Consider the following 14291-nt stretch of genomic DNA (forward strand, 5'->3'; position numbering starts at 1 on the left):
ACTCCTTCCAGCTTCCGCAACATTTCCCTGGCTGTGCATCCTCTGAGGGTGCAAGTCTTCAGTCTGCATGAGAAGGAAGAAGGAATCTCCCTTAAAGTGAAGGAGTCACTCCCTTGCATCCACAGGCACCAACTGCAGCGACGACCGGCTGGATGGCTCTCCTCTCATCCTGAGCTGCGTGGATCCTGCATCATGGGTGGTGGTCCAGGTTAGTCTACTTGGTCCTCTCTGCCAGTTATCCAACTTTGGTCTAGGTAAACCTTTGATTTCCCACGAAGGACAGTACCCCATGTGCTGTGTCTCTTGCAGCTACCAAGGCTTGTTTGCATCTCCTCCAAGGGATCTTCAGTCTCCATGTAGCCCCAGCCCCCAGCACTCCTTCCAGCGACGCACAGCCCTCTGCATGCTTCTCCTGCAACATGGGATCCTTCTTAACTTGTGCTGTGTGGGCTCTTCTGTGACTCCTGGTTCCTCGTCCAGTGAATCTCCTGTGGGAGCTGCCTCTTCTTCTGTGGACTCTCTGCCTTGCTGAGGGTCCCCCTAGGACTTACCCCATGGGATGAGCCCTCCTGGACCTTGCTGTTTCCAGGCAGCTCCACTTTTGCTTCACTGCGTCTTCTGCTTTGCCAAGGCTTGTTGGTGGCTTTTCCACACCACTGACCGACTGCAATCATCCATCTGTCGTGGGACGTCAACTGCACCCTCCAGGAACTCTTCACCTGCTCCAGGGTTGCATTCCTGACCTTCTTTGTCCTACCATAGTCCAACTCCTGCATCCACAGCTAGGTGGGTAGTTGCTCCTGCTCCTTCTGGACTCTTCTGTGACTTCTGGACTTGGTCCCCTTCTTCCACAGGTCTTCCTCTTCAGGAATCCACCACTGGTTTCTTGCAGTCTTGTCTGGGCGTAGCATTTTCTTCATTTTCTTCCTTTTGGGTGGTTTGGGGAAAATATACTTCTTTCCTCCTGGTCGCTAGGGGGCACTTGGGTACTTACCTTTGGGGTTTCCTGGTACCCCCAGCTCCCCTCTACACATTCCACTTAACTAGGTGGGGGTCCAGCATTCACATTTCATTTTTTCAGTAAATGGTTTGGGCTCCCCCTAAGGTCACTATTGTCTATTTGCATTTCCACTGTTTCTATCACTTTATATGTATATTGCTGGTTACTAGTGTACATATCTAGGGCCATATGTACGAACACTTTTTCCCATTAACACAGAATGGGTAACAACCTTTGCTACATCTGGCCCCTAGTGTGTTACTTACCTCCTATTGGAGGGTTGAATCTCTTGTACATTTTGGTATTTGTGTCACTAAAATAAAGTACCTTTATTTTTGTAACACTGAGGCCCTCATCACAACCCTGGCAGGCCGGTGGTAAAAATAATGGAATTATGATCACGGCGGAAACCGCCAACACAGATAGCCACTTTAACACACTGACTGTCATGGCGGTAGCAACAAGCACCACAGTGGTAACCGCCAACAGCCAGGCGGAAGACAATATACCTCCCTCTCTATTACAACAAGCCAATCTGCCAGCTTTTCCAGGGTGGTACCAACGCCATCAAAAGCACAGCAGAAACAGTACACAAAAGGGAAACTACTCACCCCTGGACACTCAAGGAAAAACCACAACGCCACGGAGCCCAAACTACAGGTGTTACCCATGCTGGTATACCTCCTCCTACATCAGGAACACGAACGGCGGCAAAGACGACCACGGTGAGTACTGCACGTAGCACACAAGGGAGGGTGGGAGGAAAAAGAGAGTGACACACACACACGCAACACGTAACACGTAACACCCCCACCCCCAACACCATACACACAAACAGATGCAACAACATTACATACCCAACCCGTAACCCTCAGAAATAATGCAAGGACAAAAGGAAGTGAGTAAAGTCAGTGTAATAATATAAATGTTGAGAAATACTTCCTCAAACCACAAAACAGTATCTACAATATATACAAATGGTGGGACACTGTCCAGTCCAAAATGTCCGTGGCCCACAGGGCCATATCACATAGGCCAAGGCCCCACTTGACTCCAGCCTCAATAAGGAGAGAACACTGCTGGGGCATCAGATCGAAAATACACAGGCACCTCAGGGGAAGGGGAAGGGGAAGGGAGGGCACCTCAGCCGGAAGATGGTACAACGCCACTGCTCCTGGAGGGGGCCACATGACCAGCACTCTGTCCTGGGGAGTGCAAAGCCACAGTCTCTTAAGTGGGTGGTTTGCCCACTGCTTGGTCCCGGGGAGTGCAAAGCCACAGTCTCTCAAGTGGGTGGTTTGCCCACTGCTTGGTCCTGCGCAGTGCAAAGCCACAGTCTCTCAAGTGGGTGGTTTGCCCACTTCTGGGTCCTGGAGAGTGCAAGGCCACAGTCTCTCTAGTGGGTGATTTGCCCACTGCTTGGTCCTGGGCCGTGGAAAGCCACAGTCTCTCAAGTGGGTGCTTTGCCCACTGCTGGGTCCTGGGGAGTGCAAGGCCACAGTCTCTCTAGTGGATGTCTTCTTCCAGTGGTTCTGGAGGGGGCCTTGTGCCCAGTGTGGTTCATCCTGGCAAGGAGGGGGTGAGCAGATGCCTTCTTCCACTGGTTCTGGAGGGGGCCTTGTGCCCAGTGTGCTTCATTCTGGCAAGAAGGGGGTGAGTGGATGCCTTCTTCCACTGGTTCTGCAGGTGGCCTTGTGCCCTGTGATGCAGATCTTGGAGGGTGTAAGGTCGCAGTCTCTCACCTGGGTGTCACACCTACAGTTGTTGCAGGGACCAGGACACACTACATCCCATGGAGGCACGACAACACACTGCCCGCCGGCGGTGATGGCTGCTCAGCGGTGGCAGTGGAGGGACTGGCGGTGGTGCTGCCTGTGGTGGGGGGAGGCTCCAGCCCTTCCCCTGCAGCCTCAGACGGCTGCCCACTGGGGTTGCTGCTGCTGGCGGTGGTGGTGTCAGTGGTGCTGGTGGCTGTGCAGGTGGCGGTGCAGGTGGTGGTGCAGGTGGCGGTGCTGGCGGCGATGCTGCCTGTGGTGGGGGGAGGCTCCAGCCCTTCCCCCGCAGCCTCGGACGGCTGGCCACTGGGGCTGCTGCTGCTGGCAGTATTGGTGGCAGTTGTGCTGATGGCGGTGCAGGTGGCGGTGCTGGCGGCGGTGCTGCCTGTAGTGGGGGGAGGCTCCAGCCCTTCTCCTGCAGCCTCGGACGGCTGGCCACTGGGGCTGCTGCTGCTGGCAGTGGTGGTGGCAGTGGTGCTGGTGGCGGTGCAGGTGGCAGTGCTGGCGGCGGTGCTGCCTGTGGTGGGGGGAGTCTCCAGCCCTCCCCCGGAGCCACTGACGGCTGAAGTGCCATGGTTGGTGTTGTTTGCCCAGATGCTGCTCCAGCACCAGGCTCCATATCCATCCTGCCTGCGGCGTCTGTGCCTTTGTCATTGGCCTTGGCAGCTGGTGTTCCCCTTCTGTCCTTAGCAGCTGGTGTTCCCTTCCTGCTCTTGGCAGCTGGTGGTGCCTCCTTGCTTCTGCCAGCTGGTGGTGCCTCCTTGCTTCTGCCAGCTGGTGGTGCCTCCTTACGTTTGCCAACTGGTGGTGCCTCCTTGCGTTTGCCAGCTGGTACTCCCTTTTTGCCCTTGGCAGCTGGTGCAGGCACACTGGCTGTGTGGTCGGGTGTCTTCACGGTGCCTCTCACAACTGTAGTGGCTGCAGAAACGACAGTGGCCGTGGACTGGGTGGCTGAGGTGCTAGCCTGGGTCCTGACCACCCTGGCCCGAAGTGAAGGACGGGGGGGAGGTGCAGGGAATAGGTCAAGGGTGGGGAAGAAAAGCTTTTTAGGGACACTGGCGCTGGAAGAGGGTGAAGGTTTGGGAGTGGAGGAAGAGGGAGTGGTGGTAGGAGTTGTCTGTCTGCTGTGTTTGAGTGCAGGTGCATGAGCAGTGTGCTGATGTGAGGTGGATGGGTGTTAGGTGTGTGAGTGCTTGCGTTTGTGTCCTTTAGGAGGGGACAGACAAGGTGGGAGAGGACACAGGGGACGTGTGCATGGATGTTGTGGAGGTGTCTGCTAGTGAGGTGTTTGTGCTGCTTGGTGTGGTGATGCTGGTGGTGGATGTTGATGCAGTGCATGCAGGTGTGAGTGTGGACATGACTGTGACGGAGGTAGAGGAGGAGGAAGAGGAGGGGGAGACAGTGGAGGCAGTGGATGTGGTTGTGTCTGCAACTGTCTGTTGTTTGTGTGAGTGCTTGTGGGATGAAGTGCAGTGCCTATGTTTGACTGCGCCACTCTTGTGTGTTGTCTTGTGTGCATGCCTGTCTGTATGTGTGCATGAGATGGGTTGAGGTTGAGGAGACTGGGACTGGGAAGTGGCAGTTGGATGGGAGACGGTAGGAACAGGGACAATGGCTGCCATCAGAGAGGAGGCCACAGCCTGAATCGATCTTTGTTCAGCCATCAATCCACCGTAGATGCCCTCAAGGAATGCATTGCATTGCTGCATCTGGGATGCCAGCCCCTGGATGGCTTTCACAATGGTTGACTGCCCTACAGAGATGGATATCAGGAGGTCAACAGCCTCCTCACTTAGGGCAGCAGGGCTCTCTGGGGCAGGGCCTGTGGTGCCTGGGATGAAGTAGATGCCCACTCTCCGGGGTGAGCGGGCACGGGCAACTCCCTGAGGGGCTACTGGGAGGGTGGTGCTGGTACAGGGGTGGCGGCTGTACCTGCAGCTCGGGAGGTCACAGAGGTGTCCGCCACCACCAGAGAGCTTCCATCAGAGAAGGTATTTGAGTCTGTGTTGTCACCTCCTGTCTCTGAAAATGGTGCCCCCCTCGCCCTTGGTCCAACTGGTTCCCTCGGTGTCGGTGCACTCTGCCTCCAAGGTCCTGTGGGATGCAGCTCCCTCTGTCGCTGGTGCCCAAGCTCCTCCACTAGATGATGCTAATGCACACATGGACAGGATGACAGAAGAAAAAAGGGGGGGAGAGAGAGAAAGGAAACACTGGGTCTATTACTGCACCAACACCACAGTTGGCATACACAGCACCGTCACACACAGGGATCAGGCTTGAGCACTATACATTGCACTGCCAGTGATTTGGCTAGATGCCACGGCAAGATGAGGGCCACACACCACCAACTGCACCCCTCCTCAGACCCACAAAGCCCTGACTGACATGGAATGCTAACAAGCTAGGTTACCTGCATTTGCAACACACCCATGGGGTGGTGATGGAGGAAAGTCCAGGGTATTGTTCCAGTCTGTATGTAGCACAGGTGCAGTGTCCAAGGGGCCATAGGAAGGGGGGCAAAGGTAGTTAAAAGTGGAAAAGGTGAACATGTGAGACAGAAGGGGAACAATCAGGTGAGTCTCTTTTCCTGGCGGTGGTCTTGGCAAGTGTCTCTGGCTTCTGTCTGGGTTGCAGGGAATGTTTGCGGGGTGGTTCCCCTTCTGCAAGGAGAGGGGTGCTGGTGGCCTGTGGATCCTGTGGCGGGCCTCCTGCCCACTAGCTGCAGCGGAAGTGGAGGGCTGGTCAATGGACTGTCTAGTGGTAGGGGCCTGCTGCTGTGCTGTTGCTTCCCTTGTGATGCTGGTCATGTCTGCCAGCACCCCTGCAATGGAGATCAAGGTTGTGTTGATGGCCTGCAAGTCCTCCCTGATACTGTTCCTCCTGCAGCCACCTTTTCTCTTGCACATTGTCAAGGATCTGGCCCATCGTGTCCTGGGAATGTTGGTAGGCTCTAAGGATCTCGGTGAGTACCTCCTGGAGAGTCGGTTCCCTGGTCCTGTCCTCCCCCTGGCAAACAGAGGTCCTCCCAGCTGTCCCTGTTGGCCTGTGCCTCTGTCCCCTGAACGGTGTGCCCACTGACTCCAGGTCCATGATTGCCTTGGGGGTGAGGTGTGGCCTGGGGTATCTGTACAGGTGGGCATACTGCTGATTGGCATGTCCTGGGGACAGAGGTGTGGGTATGCTGGGTGGGTGCTGTGGTGTTGGATACTGATGGGGGAGGCTCTGTGGTGGACTGTAAGTGGGCTGGGGTGACCGACTGTCCAGTGGTCCCTATTGGGCCAGGCTGTTGGTCCAGATAGTAAAGTCTAGAGTTACTGTCATCACTGGCGGCATCTTCTGTTGGGGGACGTTGATAGTCGTGGCACCTCCTCTCCGCTGGGATTGGCTGGGGCACTTGTGGGGTTTTAAGTGATGTATTGTGCTTCATGTCTGTGACATATTGTACATCCCTGGCTTCCCCTCTATCATTGCTGTTGCCTTGCCACCTTTGTTTGTGTATGGTGATGTATTGTGTGATTGTTCGTTTTCCTATGCTGTGCATGCTTTAGTGATTGGTGTCCATGCAGGGCTGGGAGGGCTGTCCATGCATTGCTATGGCATGTGGGGTTTGGCATTGGGGTTAGTCATATGTGTCGGTGCAGTGTGTGGGATGGAGTGATGGGAGTGAGGGTGAGGGGGTGTGATGGCATGCAGCTATGGAGGTGATAAGTAGTAAATGTTGACTCACCAGTGTCCAGTCCTCCGGCTACTCCAGCAAGTCCCTCAGGATGCAGTGATGCCAAGACTTGCTCCTCTAATGCTGTGAGCTGTGGGGGAGGAGGTGGGGGTCAGCCACCAGTCCTCTGTATGGTGAACTGGTACCTTGCTGCCACGGAATGTACCTTCCCCCATAGGTCGTTCCACCTCTTCTTGATGTTGTCCCTTGTACCTGGATATTTTCCCAAGGCGTTCACCCTGTCCACGATTCTCCCCAATAGCTCCATCTTCTTGACAATGGAAATTTGCTGTCCCTATGCTCCAAACAGCTGTGGCTCTACCCTGACAATTTCCTCCACCATTACCCTTAAATCCTCATCAGTGAAACAGGAGTGCCTTTGTGGGGACATGGGTGTTGTGTGGTGTGTGTTGGTGACAATGTGTTTAGTAATGTGGTGGGGTGTGTGATGTGTGGGTGCATGAGTGATGAATGGGTGTATGTGGTGTGTGTGTCTAGTTGTCTCTGTGCTGTCCGTGTCAATCTCCTAGCAGTAATTAGTTGTTCTTAAAGGGTTGTGGGTAATGTGGGTGCGTGTTTTATGTTGCTGTGGGTGTGTGTGGTGTGTGTATGAGTATCAGGTGTGTGTTTTTAGTATTGGCCAATGTAGTGTTGTTTTGTATGTCTGTGTCCATTCTGAGCATGGCGGTATGTATCACCAATAGTTCACGGCCATTGAATGTCCACCTTGGTGATTCGTGGGTCATAATGTGGTGGGCGTTGTTCTGTTGGTGTAACTGTAGGAGGCTGGCCTGGCTTATAGTGGGTACCTGATGGTACTGACTCCTTGTGCCAGGTCCAGTTATCCCTTATTAGTAGATTAGTAGTGTTCTAGCAGCTTAGGCTGATAGAGGTAGCTATAGCAGAGCATCTTAGGCTGAACTAGGAGTCATGGAAAGCTCCTACTATACCATTTATATCATATAGCACTATATCACAAGAAACACAATACTCAGAGTTACTAAAAATAAAGGTACTTTATTTTAGTGACAATATGCCAAAAGTATACCAGATGATATACTCCCTTAGGAGGTAAGTAATATATACAAAATATACACACCAACCAAAATCAGGTAAGTAAACACTTAGAAAAGTAGTGCAAACACTGTAGAACACAATAGAATGCAATAGGAGACAATAGGCCTAGGGGCAACACAAACCATATACTCCAAAAGTGGAATGCGAACCACAAATGGACCCCAGGCAGAGTGTAGTGTGTAGAGGGTCGCTGGGAGTGTAAGAAAACACTAAGGGTTTCCAAGATACCCCACCCCAAGACCCTGAAAAGTAGGAGTAAAGTTACCCTACTACCCCAGAAAGACAGTAAAGTCGAGATAGGGGATTCTGCAAAGACCACAACTGACTGCAAAGCACTGAAGATGGATTCCTGGAACTGAGGACCTTCAAAGGAAGGGGACCAAGTCTAAGAGTCATGCAAGTGTCCAGGGGGAGCAGGAGCCTACTAAACCCCAGATGAAGGTGCAAAAGGGCTGCCTCCGGGTGGAAGGAGCTGAGATTCTGCAACAACGGAAGGTGCCAGGAACTTCTCCTTTGGTCAGAAGATGTCCAACGGCGTGCTGGCGGATCCAGAGTTGTTTCCATGCAGAAAGACCGCAAACAAGCCTTGCTAGCTGCAAGAGTCACGGTTGAAGATAATGGGTGCTGCCAGTGCCCAGGAAGGACCAGGAGGTCGCCCCTTGGAGGAGGAGACAGAGGGGGCGCTCAGAAATAGAGAGAGCCCACGCAGAAGCAGGCATTACCCACAGAAGCACTTGAACAGGCGTTCAAGAAATCTGAGCACAGCGGTCGTCTCAACACAACAAAAGAGGGTCCCACGAAGTCGGTGGTCAACTCAGTGAGTTGAGCAATGCAGGACGGAGTGCTGGGGACCTGGACTGTGCACAAAGGAATCCTTGCAAAAGTGCACAGAAGCCCTAGCAGCTGCAGATCACTCAGTGCACAGAATTACTGTCTGGGGTGGGGAGGCAAGGACTTACCGCCACCAAAGTTGGACAGAAGGACCACTGGACCGTCGGGGTCACTTGGATCCAGCTCCTGTGTTCCAGGGACCACGCTCGTCAAGATGAGAGGGGACCTAGAGGACCAGTGATGCAGAAGCTTGGTGCCTGCGTTCTTGGCTTTCAGTGGAGGGTGAAGGCAAACAGCCCTCAGAGCATGCACCACCAGGAAACAGTTGAGAAAGCCGGCAGGATTAGGTGATACAATGTTGCTGGTAGTCTTCTTGCTACTTTGTTGCGGGTTTGCAGGCGTCCTGGAGCAGTCAGTGGTCGAACCTTGGCAGAAGTCGAAGAGAGAGTTGCAGAGGAACTCTGGTGAGCTCTTGCATTCGTTATCTGAAGAGAAACCCACAGGAGAGACCCTAAATAGCGCTCAGAGGAGGATTGGCTACCTAACCAGGTAAAAGCCTTTCAGGAGGGGTAACTGACATCACCTGCTGGCACTGGCCACTTAGAGGTCTCCATTGCGCCCTCACACCTCTGGATTCAAGATGGCAGAGGTCTGGGACACACTGGAGGAGCTCTGGGCACCACCCCTGGGGTGGTGATGGACAGGGAAGTGGTCACTCCCCTTTCCTTTGTCCAGCTTTGCACCAGAGAAGGGGCTGGGGGATCCCTGAACCGGTGTAAACTGGCTTATGCAAGGAGGGCACCATCTGTGCCCTTCAAAGCATTTCCAGAGGCTGGGGGAGGCTACTCCTCACCAGCCCTTAACACCTATTTCCAAAGGGAGAGGGTGTAACACCCTCTCTCAGAGGAAATCCTTTGTTCTGCTTTCCCGGGACTGGGCTGCCCAGACCCCAGGAGGGCAGAAACCTGTGTGAGGGTTGGCAGCAGAGGTAGCTGCAGAGAAAACCCCAGAGAGCTAGTTTGGCAGTACCCGGGGTCCATGCTGGAGCCCCGGGGATGCTTGGGATTGACACCCCAATACCACATTGGGCTTGGGGGGACAATTCCATGATCTTAGACATGTTACATGCCCATGTTCAGAGTTACCATTGTGAAGCTACATGTAGGTATTGACCTACATGTAGTGCACACGTGCAATGGTGTCCCCGCACTCACAAAGCCCGGGGAAATTGCCCTGAACAATGTGGGGGCACCTTGGCTAGTGCCAGGGTGCCCTCACACTTAGTAACTTTGCACTTAACCTTCACCAGAGGGTTAGACATATAGGTAACTTATAAGTTACTTAATTGCAGTGTAAAATGGCTGTGAAATAACGTGGACGTTATTTCACTCAGGCTGCAGTGGCAGTCCTGTGTAAGAATTGTCTGAGCTCCCCGTGGGTGGCAAAAGAAATGCTGCAGCCCATAGGGATCTCCTGGAACCCCAATACCCTGGTTACCTAGGTACCATATACTAGGGAATTATAAGGGTGGTCCAGTGTGCCAATTAGAATTGGTGTAAATGGTCACTACCCTGCAGAGACCATTTAAAAAACAGAGAGAGCATAACCACTGAGGTTCTGGTTAGCAGAGCCTCAGTGATACAGTTAGGCACCACACAGGCAAGACATATAGGCCACAAACTATGAGCACTGGGGTCCTGGCTAGCAGGATCCCAGTGACACAGGCAAAAACAAACTGACACACAAGTAAAAATGGGGGTAACATGCCAGGCAAGATGGTACTTTCCTACAGTTACGGTATGGGTGTTGGTACCGCCACTTTAGCATTGACCTTTGGGCTGGTGCATTTGTGTATGTGGCTGTATTCTGTCTGATTGGTGTATGTGTGTGTCATAATATGGGGAACGGATATTCGTCACCACAGCGGTATGTTGGCGGCCGTCACCATGGCGGAAAGTGGGATTTACCGCCAGTGTCATAATAAGGGCCCATATGTTTGAAACTTTGGGGACCTCTCATGCGAAACTAAAACACAGACAGGGGAATATGTTTACTTTATTTATCTGCCATTTGTACTTAACCCCTTCGGTGCTTATGATGTAACGGTTCTGTCATCCACACCAGTGAGCGTGTGCAGAGGACAGAACCATTCCATCTTCGCATCCCCCCGCGGGGGAAGCACTGGCACTCCTCCCGTGGGCAACCCAGTTCCACCCCACTCCCACAGGGATGACAGCGGAAGCGCTTCCACTGCAATCCCCAACCCTCCCGTTGTTGATCTGATGATGCTGGTACGCTCGTGGCACACCAATTTCATCAAATGCAGCTGGGGACGCGCTGGAAGGCATTTGCTTCCAGCGTGTCCAAGGAAAGGACGCAAAGGTGTGTCCTTCCCCTGGAGTTTTTTTTGGGGTGGGAATTTTACAGACCCAGGGGAAAGGACTTTACCCTTGCGTCTGTAAACAGTGGAATCCTACTCCACGATCTTAGGTGTTGTCACGATTGTGGAGCAGGAATCCGCCCGACAGGGCCACTGGGGATTTTTTCTTTTTTATTGTTGGAGGAACGACCCCTTAGGCACCAGTCGCTTCCCTAAGGGCATAATGTGTCTGTGTTTCTGACCCCAAGGGGTTGATTCAGCTGCTTTTTGGCCAATCAGCCCCTCATGGGGGCTGAAATCCACTAGAAGCCAGGGAATATTATCAGAATTATTGATTGAAGGCAGTGACCCCTTTGGGAAAGGGTCGCTATCCTTGGGGGCATTTTAGTATGTAGTCCGCCCCTCCCAGAGGTCAGATCGGCTTCTTTTAGGCTAATCTGTCACCTAGGGGGTGGGGGATGTAAGGCCATTGGACACCGGGTATTTCAATTTTCTATGTTGGGGAGTGGCCCCTTGGGCAAGGGTCGCTCCTCTTTATTGGGGAAATGCTATGGCCATTTCCTGTCCCTCCTGGGGGCAGAGTGGCCATATATTTGGGCCAATGTGCCGGCCGGGGGGGCAGAAACCCACTAGACACCAGGGATTTCAATTATGTATGTTGAGGAGTGGCACCTTGGACAAAGGTCGCTCCCCTTTAATGGGGAAATGCTTTGGCTGTTTTCTGCCCCCCTGATATATTTTGAGGCCTAGCTGCTCCCAGGGGAGCAGAATGCCACTAGACACCAAGGATTTTATTTATTTACGTGTTGGAGAACGGCCCTTCTGGCAATGGTTGCTCCCCTTGTTTGGGGCATGTATTTTGACCGTTTCTGCCTCCCCCTTGGGGGAAGATTTGCCATTTGTTAGGGGGCAGAAAACCACTAGACCAGGGAATGTTACTGTGTGTGTGCGTGCACGCGTGCGCATGTGTGGGTGGGTGTGTGTGTGTATGTGTGTGTGTGTGTGCGAGAACTGGAGTTTGGCTGATGGTCTTCATGTGTGGGCTAGAGCTTGGCTGGCAGTGTACCCAGACTGGCGCTGAGCGTGGACTGATGTTTGGCTGACCATGTGTGTGGCTGGCATTTGAATGGTGATAGGCAGACTTCATATTGTTTAATATTGTTAAATGTTTTATTTATTGTCATCATTTATGATAATAATTTTTATTTCTTCTTTCTTTCTAGTGCAAAGCTTTTGTTTCCTTTTCTGCGTCTCCTGCCTGAGGTTTCAGCTCTGGTTGATCTGCAGTTGCATATGTTTGATACGAAAACCTATTTTGTACTGTTTACTCCAAATGAGTATCACTGTCTTGCAATAATGCATTTTTGTAAATACTGTAATAATAGCAGCATGTTTAGCTTCTGTTTGATTGTGTGTGAAATTATCTTTGGGTTTGTGCCCAATGTGTATTGTGTTATCCTTTGTGTAATTTTCTTTTGTTTTTCTTTTCTAGTGGGTTATCGGTGTTTGCTGTGTCTGTGCATGGTAGGTGCTGGTGAGTCTAGTTGTCTGTGGCAAGTGAGTGGTATTGTTTTTTAACATATAGGTCTTTGTGATAAAGCCACACTTTGGGCCTCATTTACAAGGCTCTTGCACCACCGGAGCTTCCCTTTTAGCAATGCTCCGTTGGCGCAATGCCTTGGGCCACATTTACAAGGTGGTGTTAAGCCTCTTTTTGTGGCTTAATGCCGCCTTGTAAATAAAGCCCCTTCACATGCATCACTTATTGTGGAAGGGGTGTGCAGTGGGTGTGGCTGTGAGCATTCCACTGCAACACCCATTACATTTTGGCGCGGCCCTAAATTTGTAAGGAATCATAAACCTGAGGCAGTGGCAAAAACTAACGCCACCACAGGGGTGGCGTTAGCATGGCGCATTGAGGATAAATACTTTTCTTTCTCCTTGTTTTTGCTTTTTCTATGTGTGCTGCATTCTGCAGCAAAACTATAAAGAGCAAAACGCCATGAATGATTATTTATGTTCACGAAGATGTCCCACATGTGCACATAAACAATCATTAAATAATGATGATTTGCTACTTCCATGAATGCTGCAGAATGCAGCACACATAGAACTAGCAAATCACCATTATTGATTGTTTATGTGCAGTAAGGGGCACCTTCCTGCATATAAAAAAATAATTCTCTGCAACACAGGCCCCTTTGGACTATGGTGCAAGGGTGTCTGTGTTGGCGCTAGGCAACTAAATTTAACACCAAAGCTGGAAGAAACACCGGGGTGTGCCATATTTTTTGTAATTACGGCGCATCCCTGCGTTTCTGAAGTGACGGAGCGCAGCGCTGCCAATTTTGGTGCAGCGCTGCACTGCACCAATTCCTCGTAAATGAGGCTCCTTGTTTATTACTTATTTTACACAGTGTTGGTTGTTGTTGACTTACTTGTCAAGTTACTTTTATTAGTAAGGATTATAGGTAGCTGCAAGATGACTGCGCAAGAGGGTGTTGGTATTGTTTTTGAATCTTCTTCTGACCATGATTATGAGACTGACTTTACATCTGAGGCAGAGGAGGAAGTGCAGGATTCTGGCAGTGAATTTTCTGTCCAAGAGGAATCTTCTGATGATGAATCCACTCACAGTGTGGATGAAGTGCCTATTTTAGAGGAGGATTCTAATGTGCAGCAAGAGGAATATGGATTGCAGCCTGGGGCTGAAAGGCTTCCCATTAAAAGAGCTGAACTCTGGGTTTCCCCAAACATGGTACAGCCAGCGTTGCCTGCCTTTACTGGTGTTGCAGGGTGTAGACGGTACACTGAAAACATTTTGCCTAATTACTTTCAGTTGTTTATGGACAATGTATTTTTGAATGAGATTGTTGAACAGACTAGTAAGCCCCACTGTAGAGCTACCGGGTGGACTCCCACACATCTGGATAAGATAAGGAAGATTTTTGGTTTAACTTTTTTGATGGGCTTGATAAGGAAGCTCTCGCTGTCTTCATATTGGTCTACTAGTACCTTGATGGCAATGGTTAAACTTCCTGCAACCATGAGTCGTGATCGGTATTTGCTTCTGCTTTGGATGCTGCAGTTTGTTTATAATGCTTTAGCATTGCCACAAGATCACCCTGATTGTGACCTTCTTTGTAAGATTCGGCCTGTCCTTGATTACTTTGTAGATTGGTTTTCAGAGATCTATGTTCTTGGGAAAGAAATAGCTGTTGACGAGTCTTTGATCCTGTTCAAGGGCCGTTTGTTTTTTAGGCATTACATTCCTAGCAAGATGGCATGTTATGAAAGTAAGATGTATAGGCTGTCTGAGGATAGGACCCAATATATCTATCATTTCAGGGGGGTACACTGGTAGGGTTTCCAGTATTGACTGGTTGTCCATCCCCTTTTGGAGCTATTGAGAAGATTGTGTGGGAACTTGGTGGAGGACTTTTTAACAAAGGTCACCATTTATATGTAGGTAACATCTATACTGGTGTGCATTTGTTCGTGGAATTGGTCAAA

This window comes from Pleurodeles waltl, chromosome 6, assembly GCF_031143425.1.
Source record: "Pleurodeles waltl isolate 20211129_DDA chromosome 6, aPleWal1.hap1.20221129, whole genome shotgun sequence".
NCBI classification, from domain to species: domain Eukaryota; kingdom Metazoa; phylum Chordata; class Amphibia; order Caudata; family Salamandridae; genus Pleurodeles; species Pleurodeles waltl.